Here is a 12509-nt window from a genome sequence, read left to right as displayed (position 1 = left end):
AAAAGGGGGTGAGGGGATTTCAACAGAAGAAAGGGGTGTGACTAGGGAATACACAGCTTTTGGGAGACAAAGAAAGACTAAGTCAGAGAGAGTTTTTGTTTTGTTTTGTTTTGTTTTGAGATTACCGCAGAACTTCCTGGTTAGTACCTAGGCCTGTGGTTTGGACCAGGTGTAGTCCTGGGAAATCTGGTCGGTAGAGACTAGGCTTTCCGTTCTCATATTTTCTGGTTTGCTAACTCCTGACTTCAATGCCCCAGGAATTAATTTACTTAGAGGCCAGGTTATAGTTCACATCTAGGTTTTCCCCCAAAAAATGGAAAGTAAATAAGTACTAAATATACAGTATGACAAAAAACTTATTCCTACACACACCAAAAAAAAATGTTAAACACAGGACACTCATGGACATGTATTTGACAAAAACAAACTTAAAATATAATTCAATTAAGAAATGAACATACATATATATGTTTATATATATTAACAGTATAATAATCTGCTGGAAGACTGATACTTAAATCTCATCTGAACATAAAACAGTTAATAGGACTGCTATTTAAACATTTTACTTTACATCTCTTCTTCTCTCTACGCTATCCAAAAAACTCCTAGTATATGTTGGCTGGTCAAAAACTCAGATCCGAGCCAATCTTTTTGTCCATAGTCGTCTTTTCTAATGTGGAAGCTTCCTTTAATAGTTTGAATGTGAAGGGCCTGAACCCCTTAAACTCACAAGGTCACCATCACTCCTGGACATATCTATTTCCAGGCAGATAATCAATCATCTAAGATCAGAAGAAAAAAAAACACAATGGAAAAAGGCAGATTTCAGAAAAACCTGGAAAGACTTACATGAACTGATGCTGAGTGAAGTGAGCAGAACCAGGAGAAATTGTACACAGTAACTACATGATGGTCAGCTATGATAAATTTAGCTCTTCCCAGCAATAGAGTGATCCAAGACAAATCCAAAAGATTCATGAAGAAAAATAGTATCCACTAGAAAAAGAACTGATAGAGTCTGAATGTAGATCAAACAAAGCATAGTATTTTCACTTTCCTTGGGTTTTGTTTTTTTTTTTTTTTGGTGTGGTTTTTTCCCTTTTGTTTGTTTCTTCTTTAACAACATGACTAATGTTTAACATGATTACACAAGTATAACCTATATCAAATTTCTTGCTGTCTTCACTTATAATTGGAAAAAATAAAGTGTTATTACATTAAAAAAGAAAAGAAGTAGCCCCAAAAGTAGTCTAATGGGAGAAACAACAATATATAGATAGCTCTGTACAGACAAGATAGAGACAGTCTAAACTGGAGAAGATTAGCAGAAGGAAGGCACTATAACAAAAAAACTGTAAAAGATGCTATTTTTTAGCAATGATTTGAAATTGGAAGACAAGAGGCAGAAGTGAGGAGGGGGGCAATCATTGAAAAGGCCCCAAGTTGGGAAATGGAATATCTCATGTAAGGAACACAAGGAAGCCAGGATAACTGAATTAAAGAACATATGGAATAGAATAAGGAATAAAAAAAGACAAGAAAGGTGAGTGGGAACCAAATTAGAAAAAGCTTCATATGCCTCACATAGAAATTTATATTTGATCCTTGAGGTAATAGGGAGCCAGTGGAGATTATTAGTGAAAGGGGTGAGAGTGTGGAGTGGTATAAACTGGGACCTTATTTTGAATCCCAGCTTTGTCACTTACTGTCTAGGTGACTTTAAGCAAACTCTCTGAGCTTCAGTTTCCTATCTATAAACTGAAGAGGTTGGACAGGTCACTCAATAAATATTTGTTAAGCACCTACTATGTATCAGGCACTGTGTTAAGCATTAGCCATACAAAGAAAAGCAAATGATGGTTCTTGCTATCAAGGAAGACAGCATGCAAATAACTGTAAGTTGGAGATGATCAGTATTAAAGTAAGGTGGTTAAAGGGTCTTCTAAAAGCTCTATCTAATAGAATATAAGTTCCTGAATGCAGGAGTCATTTCAATTTTGTACCCATGTATCCTCAGTGCCTGGCACAGCATATAGCACATAATAGGTCCTTAACGAATTCTTGTTGATTGATTAGCTCTAAAAGCTTTTCAAGCTTTAAATGATTTTTCTCTTTCTATTCTGTCCTGACTGCTTGTTCCCTCTCTCCCAAACTATGTTGGAATATTTGACTATCATATATTTTCTCTTTATATTTACATTTATTCTGTATATACTTACATACATACACACACACACACACACACACACACACACACACACACACACACACTTGTTCTCTCTCCCATTAAAGTGAGTAGGGACAGTCTCATTCTTTGTCCATCCAGCACTCAAATAGCTGTGTGGTACAAAAAGCTACTTACTAAATGCCAGTTGATTTGCATATGATTCAAGATGCCCAAAGCATCTTGCTATCTCATTTGGACTCCAGAATAATTATGATTCATAGCCACTACTTACCCGTCAGGGCTACTTAACAAATCCATATTAGCTATAATCAGGAAGTTTCCTTTCAAAACTCTTTTCTAATCCTCCCTTGGGATTCCTTCCAACTGGAGGATTGTAGGTATCTACAATAATATAACCACTAATTGGAAACTGAAGACAAGACCATGAAGCTACACTGAATGAGCATCCTCTTTGGCATTCTGTGGATCTGCATTCTCATGGCCAGCGACGACAGAGCACAGTGGGGCCAGGAGATAATAGAAAGGTGAGATCCATCAAGAAAAGGGCTCATTTTGAAGACATGTCATTGCAATGATGTGTGGGTCTTGTCTCTCAGAAACAGCAATAACAAGAGCCAAAAGGAAAACCTGAACTTCAAGAATATGAAAAGATATGTCTTGTGTAGACAGTTTGACCTGATGTCTACAAACAGGAAGCAACTATTATAAAGAAAGCTCGTTCAAAAGTGCATAAACTATCAGCCAGGGTGAATATGTTTGCCAGCCCTGCTGTAATGCTTCTTCCCTCCCCTTTCTTTTTTATTTTTTGTTACAGAGGATGACTTGCTAGGTAGGGCAATGAGGAAAGATAAGTTTGGAAAAGAAGGCACTGGCAAAACAAAACGTACCAATAAAAATAAGACTAAAAGAAAAGAAAAAAAAAAGAATCATTGCTGTAAGATCTTAATAAATCTTTGTGTCACCGTTAACATAAATAACTCTGAAAGACATAAGAACTCCAGGATGCTAGGTGGAGAATCAGCCCTGGAGTCAAGAGGATCTGCATTCAAACCCATGCTTAAAAACTTGACACTGTAGCTGTGTGATCCTAGGCAAGTCACCTAACTCTCTGAGAGAGACAGAGAGAGACAGAGAGAGACAGAGACAGAGACAGAGACAGAGACAGAAGAACTTTGTTAAAGCAATGAGCAACCATAATTTCAGAGGACTACTGCTAATGTTTGCTGCCTGCCTCCTGACAGAGAAATGGTAGACTCCGGGTATAAAATGAGACATGAGCAATATGGAAATTATTTTGCTTGACTATGCCTAGGTGTTATAAGACTTTTGTTTTTTCTTGATTTCTTTTAAACTGAGGGAGATATGAAGGAGAAAAAAAAAAGTTTATTAATTGAAAGATAAAAGATATTCCCCTCCAAAAAGTTTGAATCAGTCTAATGTCACACACACACACACACACACACACACACACACACACACACACAAATACTTTGGAATCCCTATGACCACATAGTGAGGTCAATTTTAAATTCTGTTATTTGTGGCTATTTTTGTCTTCTGGTGGATGTGAGATAACATTGTAAAGTGGTCTTGATTTGTACTTCTTTGATCATTAAGGAATTGTCATATCTTATCATATTATTATTAATTTATATTTCCACTTTCATATTGTGTATGTCATTTGAATACAGGGGAATATGCATTAGTGTTATTCATTTCACATATATTTCATAGTTATTGCAAATATTTGTTTCACATCAACTCTGATTCTTTTAATTTTAGAAGTATTAATTTTGGATATGCAGAATCCTTTTTAAAATATATGAATTCAGTGATATTTCTCTCAAAAAAAAGAAGAAGAAAAAAGGAGTGAGATATAAGAAGATGGGAAAGGTAGGAGGGGGCTAGGTGATGAAGGGCTTTGAATGGCTTTGAACACCAAGCAGGTGTATGGAGTTAATAAGGAGTGCTAATCCCACTTTTGACATTTACTATCTGTGGGATCTTGGGCACCTTATTTAACCTTTGCGGCCTCTTCATCTATAAAATATTTGCTTATCACCAAATATTTATATAAAGTGCCTACAATGTGCAAAGCCCTATGCCAGTGGTACAAAAACAAAAATCTTATACGTTCATACAAGAACCCACTATACACCAGGCACTAGTTTAAACAGTGGAATACAAAATCATAACAAAGTCCCAGTCCACAAATAGCTTACAACCTTCTGGGAGGATACAATGTAAACACATACAAGTAAATTCAAAATATGTACAAAGTAATTCAAAGGAAGAAGTGCAGGCAGCCTGGGGGGGTAGATAGTGTTTGGTGTCTGTTTGAGGGTTCAAGTTCCATCTTTGACACTAATAGCCATTAGTTATGAATTTTAAGTGAATTGAGCAATTGGTTTAGCCTCTGATTGCCTCCATCGCCTCAAGCAACTCTCTAAGATTATAAATTACAAAGCAGCTCTGGATCTGAATTAGTAAGGAGTAGTTTCTTCCCTGGAAGTTCTCAATAGCTGTGAAATCATAGGTCCCATAAATAATAACACCACCAGCAAAATACCAAGGGGAGCAGAATAAGGAGTACACTAACCCTTAGGCTCTCCCTGGTCAGCCTCCATCCTATCAGTATTACTTTGCATATCATTTGTCTCATGTATGAATGATTGCTCCCATCCTCCAATATTCCTTGATATTCCATATTGTGTGAATTCACTCTCCCTATCCCCACAGGCACTTGTGGGTTTGATCTCCAGGAAAAAAAAAAAACCCTACTGTTCTCAGTATTCTACCCTTAGAGATTGGATCATCTAGAACTATCACTCATAGGACCCCATCCAGTGTGTTCCATAATAGAAATGAGCCAGTTGACATAATTTAGCTATAGCACAAGGAGATTTGCTGAGAAGGTATAGCAAGAATAGAAGTTCCAAAACAACACCTTCCCCAAATTTGGGGAATACACTTTTCTACTGCATGCACACACATGTAGAAGTTAGGTTCAAAGGAAGTTAAAATTTAAAAGTTCAAAGGTAATTAGCACTAGAAAATAGAGCTTCCTATTACCTCTAGGATCAAACACAAAATACTCTGGCATTCAAAGCCCTTCATTACCTTCCCACTCTTCTCACCCCTTACTCCCCAACATATAGTCTTTGATCTAGTAACACTATCCAGGAGTCCTGGATGTTCTACAAACAAGTCACTCTATCTCTGGACCTTGGTTCTCCCCCAATAGAATACTCTCCTTCCTCATCATTGACCACTTAACTCCCTGGCCTCCTTTAAGTCCCAATGAAAATCCCATCTTTTATCTTTTTCAATTCTTCTCAATTCTTGTAGCTCCCCTCTCTTAATTATTTTTTACTTATCCCGTGTCAGTCTTCTTTCCCAGAGTTCAGTCTAAGAAAGACAAAACAGGTTGCATTCATGGCTTTATTTCTCCTAAGTGGACATGTAAACATGGGAGTTCCAAGTGGTCACAGGCAGTAGAAGTTATAAAGACAAAAATCTTTGAGGTATTGGTATTGGTGAGGTATTGGTATAATCACATAGTGGTCTTTATCAGGTCATCAGTTGTTCTTTGGGACTGGTACTCGATATGAATCAATCTGAGTTGGTTATCTGACAAAGCAGGGGGAAGTAGAGTTCAGTATGTCAACACTGTAAGGAACTTATGGTCTGCCTAGCAAGGAATGTTCAGTTTTATCTGATTCCCAGGTCTGTCCTCTTCTGTAGATTCTTGAGCAAATCAAAATGATTAGGAAAGTCATTATTAACCATTCAATTTTCACATTCCATATTTCTGGTCAAGAGAAACGTATTACAGGCATTCCTCTCAGACCAAAAAGGAATGGTCACAAACAGCATAATTTTGTTCACCAAGATGGTGGAGCACTGCAGACCCCAGGATAGATCACTAAATGGATCAAAAACATTCCAGCACCAGAAAGGAGAGAGGAATGAGGCTCCCCATCCCCCAAGGGAAGGGAGCTAAAAATATCATACCCTCAGCTGATTTCACCCTTCAAATCTTTTATTATGGTGGTATGCCCCATCATTAGAGGGAGAAAATGCTAACAGACTCTTGGATGAGGGCCTTGGTGATTGGGTGCATAAAAAGGAGAGGGGAAAACAAAGGGGGAAAAAAGAGGATGATATACTCAGCCCCAGTTCAGACTCTAGGGATAGATATCTCATCTGGATGTCATCTGCTTCTGGATCCATACTAGACAAACTCTGAGGTCCCTGGAAGATTCTGCCATTTACTCAGGAGCATGGGCTTTCTGATGATCCAGAAGTCCACAACCACAAGCATGGAAGATATGGGAGTAGTCAAAAGAATCTGACAGATCCCCTAGAGAAAACTCCTTACATCAATCTTTGAATATGCTGTTTCATCAGCATAACACAGATACTAAGTTAACACTCTCTATAAATAATCCTTAGAGATGATCCAGCCACACAGGGCTAGAGTTAAATAACACAATAAAATTTTTCTCACAACTCCTATAATTGAATAATTACATTGTCAGATATAGCTCAGGCACTTAGAGGGCTCACAGTAGACTAGTTCTGAGAAAGGAGATGTACATATCATTAGGGTAACCAAGAAAATGTAATCATTAACATCAAGTCCTATCTTAACAGAGGCACATCACTAACTGAAGCCTCCCTTAGAGGTGGCTAGGGAAAGGGACAAGAATTAAAGTTGGAACAACACAGGTTAGGGGAATAGAGCATGCAGAAAGGATAGTCCCTGGTGTTTTGTGTTATTCACTGTTTGTATTCTTAAAAAATCTTGTACTGATTATGTTTGATAGAATTCACTAGTAAATGTCCAGTTCTGGTATGTTTTTCCTCTTATGAAGACTATTTTTCTGCCCTTTAAATCATCAATCTGTATATAGTTCTTAGAGAAAAAGAATCGAGTCCTGTAGCTTTTATCAAAATTTACTATTCCATTGAATTAGAAAATGTTCATATTATCTTGTCTGATCATTCCCTCCTTTGGAAGATATAATCCTATATTATAGAAATATATGGATATAATTTCTATATTATAATTTGATCATAAATATAGGTCAAAATTGTAAGGTGTTCATACTTGCATCCTATTACAATAACTCAGCAATGCTCCAGTATTGATCTCTTATTTAATAGAGTTAGTGTTTATTTGACAAAAATTGCTGAGAAAATTGAAAACTGGTATGGCAGAAATTAGGCATTGACCCTCACTTAACACCATATACTAAGATAAGATCAAAATGGGTTCATGATCTAGGATAAAAAATGAGATTATAAATATATTGGAAGAACATAGGATAGTTTACCTCTCAGACCTGTGGAGGAGGAAGGAATTTGTGACCAAAGAAGAACTAGAGATCATTACTGATCACAAAATCAATAATTTTGACTAAATCAAGTTAAAAAGATTTTGTACAGATAAAACTAGTGCCAACAAGATTAGAAGAGAAGCAATAAACTAGAAAAATAGTTTTACAATCAAAGGTTCTGATAAAGGTCTAATTTCCAAAATAAAGAGAGAATTGACTCTAATGTATAAGAAATCAAGCCATTCTCCAATGGATAAATGGTCAAAGGATATGAACAGACAATTTTCAGATGAAGAAATTGAAACTATTTCTAGTCATATTAAAAGATGCGCCAAATCATTATTGATCAGAGAAATGTAAATTAAGACAACTCTGAGATACCACTACATACTTCTCAGATTGGCTAAGATGACAAGAAAAGAAAAGATGAATGTTGGAGGGGATGTGGGAAAACTGGGATACTGATACATTGTTGGTGGAATTGTGAATGGATCCAACTATTCTGGAGAGCAATTTGGAACTCTGCTCAAAAAGTTATCAAACTGTGCATACATACCCTTTGATCCAGCAATGTTACTTCTGGGCTTATATCCCAAAGAAATACTAAAGAAGGGAAAGGGACCTGTATGTGCAAAAATGTTTGTGGCGGCCCTTTTTGTAGTGGCTAGAAACTGGAAACTGAATGGATGCCCATCAATTGGAGATTGGCTGAATAAATTGTGGTATATGAATGTTATGGAATATTATTGTTCTATAAGAAATGACCAGCAGGATAAATATAGGGAGGCTTGGAGAGACTTACATGAACTGATGCTGAGTGAAGTGAGCAGAACCAGGAGATCATTATATACTTCAACAACAATACTATATGATGATCTCCTCTGATGGAAGTGGCTCTCTTCAATAATGAGATGATCCAAATCAGTTCCAATTGTTAATTAATGAAGTGAACCAGCTACACGCAGTGGAAGAACTATGGGAAATGAATGTGGACCACAACAGCATTTCCACTCTATCTGTTATTGTTTGCTTGCATTTTTATTTTCCTCTTCAGGTTATTTTTACCTTCTTTCTAAATCTGATTTTTCTTGTGCAGCAAGATAACTGTATAAATGTGTAAACATATATTATATTTAATTTATACTTTAACATATTTAACATGTATGGAGCTGCCTGCCATCTAGGGGAGGGGTTAGGGGGTAGGAGGGGAAAAGTTGGAACAGAAGGTTTCGCAAGGGTCAATGATGAAAAATTATCCATGCATATGTTTGTAAATAAAAAGTATAATAAAAAAATAGAGTTAGTGTTGTACTTACAATTTATAGAAATTTGCTATAAAAGAATAGGGACAAAGGAAAAGCTATGTAGATGACTAGTTGCATTGGCCCAGGCCCATCTACATCCCAGCAAGTGGGATGTATAAATTCATGTTGGAGAAATTGAGACAGAAGAATCCTACCCCAACCTTATGCAAAGTTCTCCTGACCTTTCCCGTAAGTATTCCACCTATAGTTTATATATGTAAAACCCCATAGAGTTGCTGGTGTCATGGATCATTGACTCAGTAGCATTCCTTCATGAACATATCTAGAAGTAGACTCAGAATAACATCAGTTAACAGTCCTATAAGGTCTTAAATAGCAAATTCCAATAATCACAGCTTCAGCTCTCAAGGATCATATATTCTAAATAATACATATTGACTATAATCTTACATGGGTAACAGTAAGAGATTCATCACCAAACATTCACAACTTATCTTGATATAACAAGTACTCATAAGTAGATGACTTTAAATTCAACATTATGCAAAGAATTTTTCTTTAGGATGCTTAATAACAACCAAAGACTTTAGGTGTATAAATATAAAAATTCAGAACAGATTTTATGAAATGATGTCTATAGCAAAACATGGTTAGTTATTAACCACATACAAAGTTCCCAGAATCCCTATGATGTGATGAGTGCCACAAACAATGCTAGCTGTCAGATAACAATCTCTTGATCAATAATTACAAAATTTCTGAGACAATCTAAACCATTAGAATTCAATAATGGGGTGCAACTCCATCTCTAAGCCATAGAATTCAATATTCCTCAACTCCACCTCTAAGATCACTTTTCAATTCTACCTCTAAAGCACAAAATTAGCATATCAGTGACATGAAGCACTTGATCTTTCTATTTTTTTCCTATAAATTTATCTTCTTTCTTCTGGTTCTTTGCTAGATTTATTAGCCTACTATTAGCAGCATGATAAATCTTTGTCCCTTAACTTGGAGATAAACTAAATTTGTAAATTCTTTCTTCATGCCGGGACACTGACCTGGGGATCCTAATACCTTTAAATGGTGGGAATTTTTTAAGGTGACTCTCAAGTAGTTGCATATAATTCTATACACATTCGAATTCCAGATCAAATAACAAACGTAAGTAAAATCCAATTTCTCATTAGGGTGACAGAAGCTAGTTCATGAATTACTACTCTTTACCAATGTAGCTATCCATATTGAAATCTATTCCTTAAAATAAAAACAAAAGTCTTGCTAACTTTAACTTCACAACTTAATAGATTTACATCTTTGTTTTACAAGTTTGTTTGCCTAATTATACTATTCTGAAAGAATGAGATGCTTCAGGAAGTGCTTGACAAGTTCAAGAAATAATTTAACTTTTACTTAGGCCATAGAGTGACAATAAATTCAGATCAAAACAGCAAAATCTTCTCCACTCACAGTTTGTTACAGTAATTTGCTGCCTTGGTATTGTTCTACTAATTAACAATAATTCAGTATTGTAATAGCAAAGTTTCACTCTTTGTCTACCCTCATAATAGAAATTGATTATAAGAACCATAAGCAGGAACGTGGTCCTTAAGGGCTACATCATTAGAAATTGCCTAGCCTATGGAACCAGGTGGACAGATTTGTTGTATAGGAAAATGAATAAGAAGAATCCACCTTAGCCTTTTCTACGTAACCTTTCTACCTTATTTATTCCTAGGGACAGATATTCACTAGCCTTAGATATCAGATGTGGCCGATGTTGATTGTTGCCTCTATTTCTCTGAATGTACCCATTTCAGACACTCCAAGGACACAGCAAACCTAAGAATGAAACTTCAAAAAAATATATCCAGAGTCTTGAAGTCTCACTCATCACAGTAGGTTTGGACATAATTGTTATCCATATCAAATTATTATTAGTATATCATTATATATTAATATATTAATTAACTAATGTATTGATATAATATAATATATTATTATTATTACAATGAATTATCTTACAAATGAAAATTTGGCAGACCTTTTAAAATCACAAGGGCTATTGTGGCAGCCCTTTTTGTAGTGGCAAGAAACTAGAAATTGAAAGGATTCCCATCAGTTGGAGAATGGCTAAATAAGTTATGGCATATGAATGTTATGGAATATTATTGTTCTATAAGAAATGATCAGCAGGATGATTTCAGAGAAGCCTGAAGAGACTTATATGAACTGATACTAAGTGAAATGAGCAGGACCAGGAGATCATTATACACAGTAACAACAATACTATATGAGGATCAATTCTGATGGATGTAGCCCTCTTCAACAATGAGAGGATCCAAATCAGTTCCAATTGATCTGTAATGACCAGAACCAGCTACACCCAGCAAAGAATACTGGGAAATGAGTGTGGACTACAACATAGCATTTACACTCTTTCTGTTATTGTTTGCTTGCATTTTTGTTTTTCTTCCCAGGTTATTTTTACATTCTTTCTAAATCCAATTTTTCTTATGCAGCAAGATAACTGTGTAAATATATATACATATATTGTATTTAACAGATACTTTAACATGTTTAACATGTATGGAACTATCTGTCATCTAGGGTAGGGGGTGGAGGGAAGGAGGGGAAAAGTTGGAACAGAAGTTTTTGCAAAGGTCAATGTCGAAAAATTACCCATGCATATGTTCAATAAAAAGCTATAATAAAAAATAATAAAATAAATCTTTAAAAATGAAAAAAAAAGGTTAAAAAAAAGAATTTCTAAGTCTGGGCATCCTTAGTCAAGGAAAATTTATTGAGTGTGAAGCTCAAGATGACCCAGACAAGCCTTCCCAGGGGGGTGGGTTGTGCAAACTATAGGATTAAGGCAGAAAATAATGGGGGGGCTTACCATAACAAGGAAGGAATGAAGCCAGGGAAGACCAGACTCTCCCCGTACAGGGTTATCAAATATTAAGGTTCAAAGGAGTTCTCAAAAAGTTGGAGTTTCAGACCTGTATAAAGAAGTGACTCAAAAGAATTTACAGGTTTGAATCCATCTCCAAGTCAAGGAGCAAACTTTATTATAATTGTAATGCTAATTGAAGCAGACTAAATTCCAAAAGGATTTAGCAAAGAAGGAGAAAAAAGACAAATTTATAAAACAACGTTAGGTTTTTTCCTCTTCTGCTTTCTACCAGAACCTTGGACTGGTCTGATCTGTCCATCTATCTGATAGATGAATTTCCATGTTTATCTTGATTAGTATCCAAAAGAAGCTTCGTGTTATTTATTTGCTAATTTTATGGCCTACTGAAAGGTTTGAAGGATGATCTATTCACTGTATAGTGATTCACTGTATAGATAATCAAGGAATTTGGTTATCGCTGACCAACAGATTGTTTATCTGACAGTCAGCTATGTTTATAGTGGGACCACTCCAAGGCCAGGAGACCTTATCGTTATTTATAAACAGATTGTTTATCTGATGGTTCTGCTAAGGTTAGGAAGCCCCAGGTTCATTGCAACCTTTTCCATGGAGCTGCACCCCATCAATAAGAACTTCAATGAAATACAGGACTATTTTTGGTTGGCTAATACCAGCACTGGCAATACTTAAGATCATCAGGCTGCTTAATTAGATTCTGACTGACCCATAACCAATTACCGGAAGATATCCCCCAGCCTTTGGAAAAGACATATATCATGGTGTGGTCTCCAACC

Source organism: Antechinus flavipes, chromosome 4 (assembly GCF_016432865.1).
Source record: "Antechinus flavipes isolate AdamAnt ecotype Samford, QLD, Australia chromosome 4, AdamAnt_v2, whole genome shotgun sequence".
NCBI classification, from domain to species: Eukaryota; Metazoa; Chordata; class Mammalia; order Dasyuromorphia; family Dasyuridae; genus Antechinus; species Antechinus flavipes.
Note: the sequence above shows the minus strand (reverse complement) of the source record.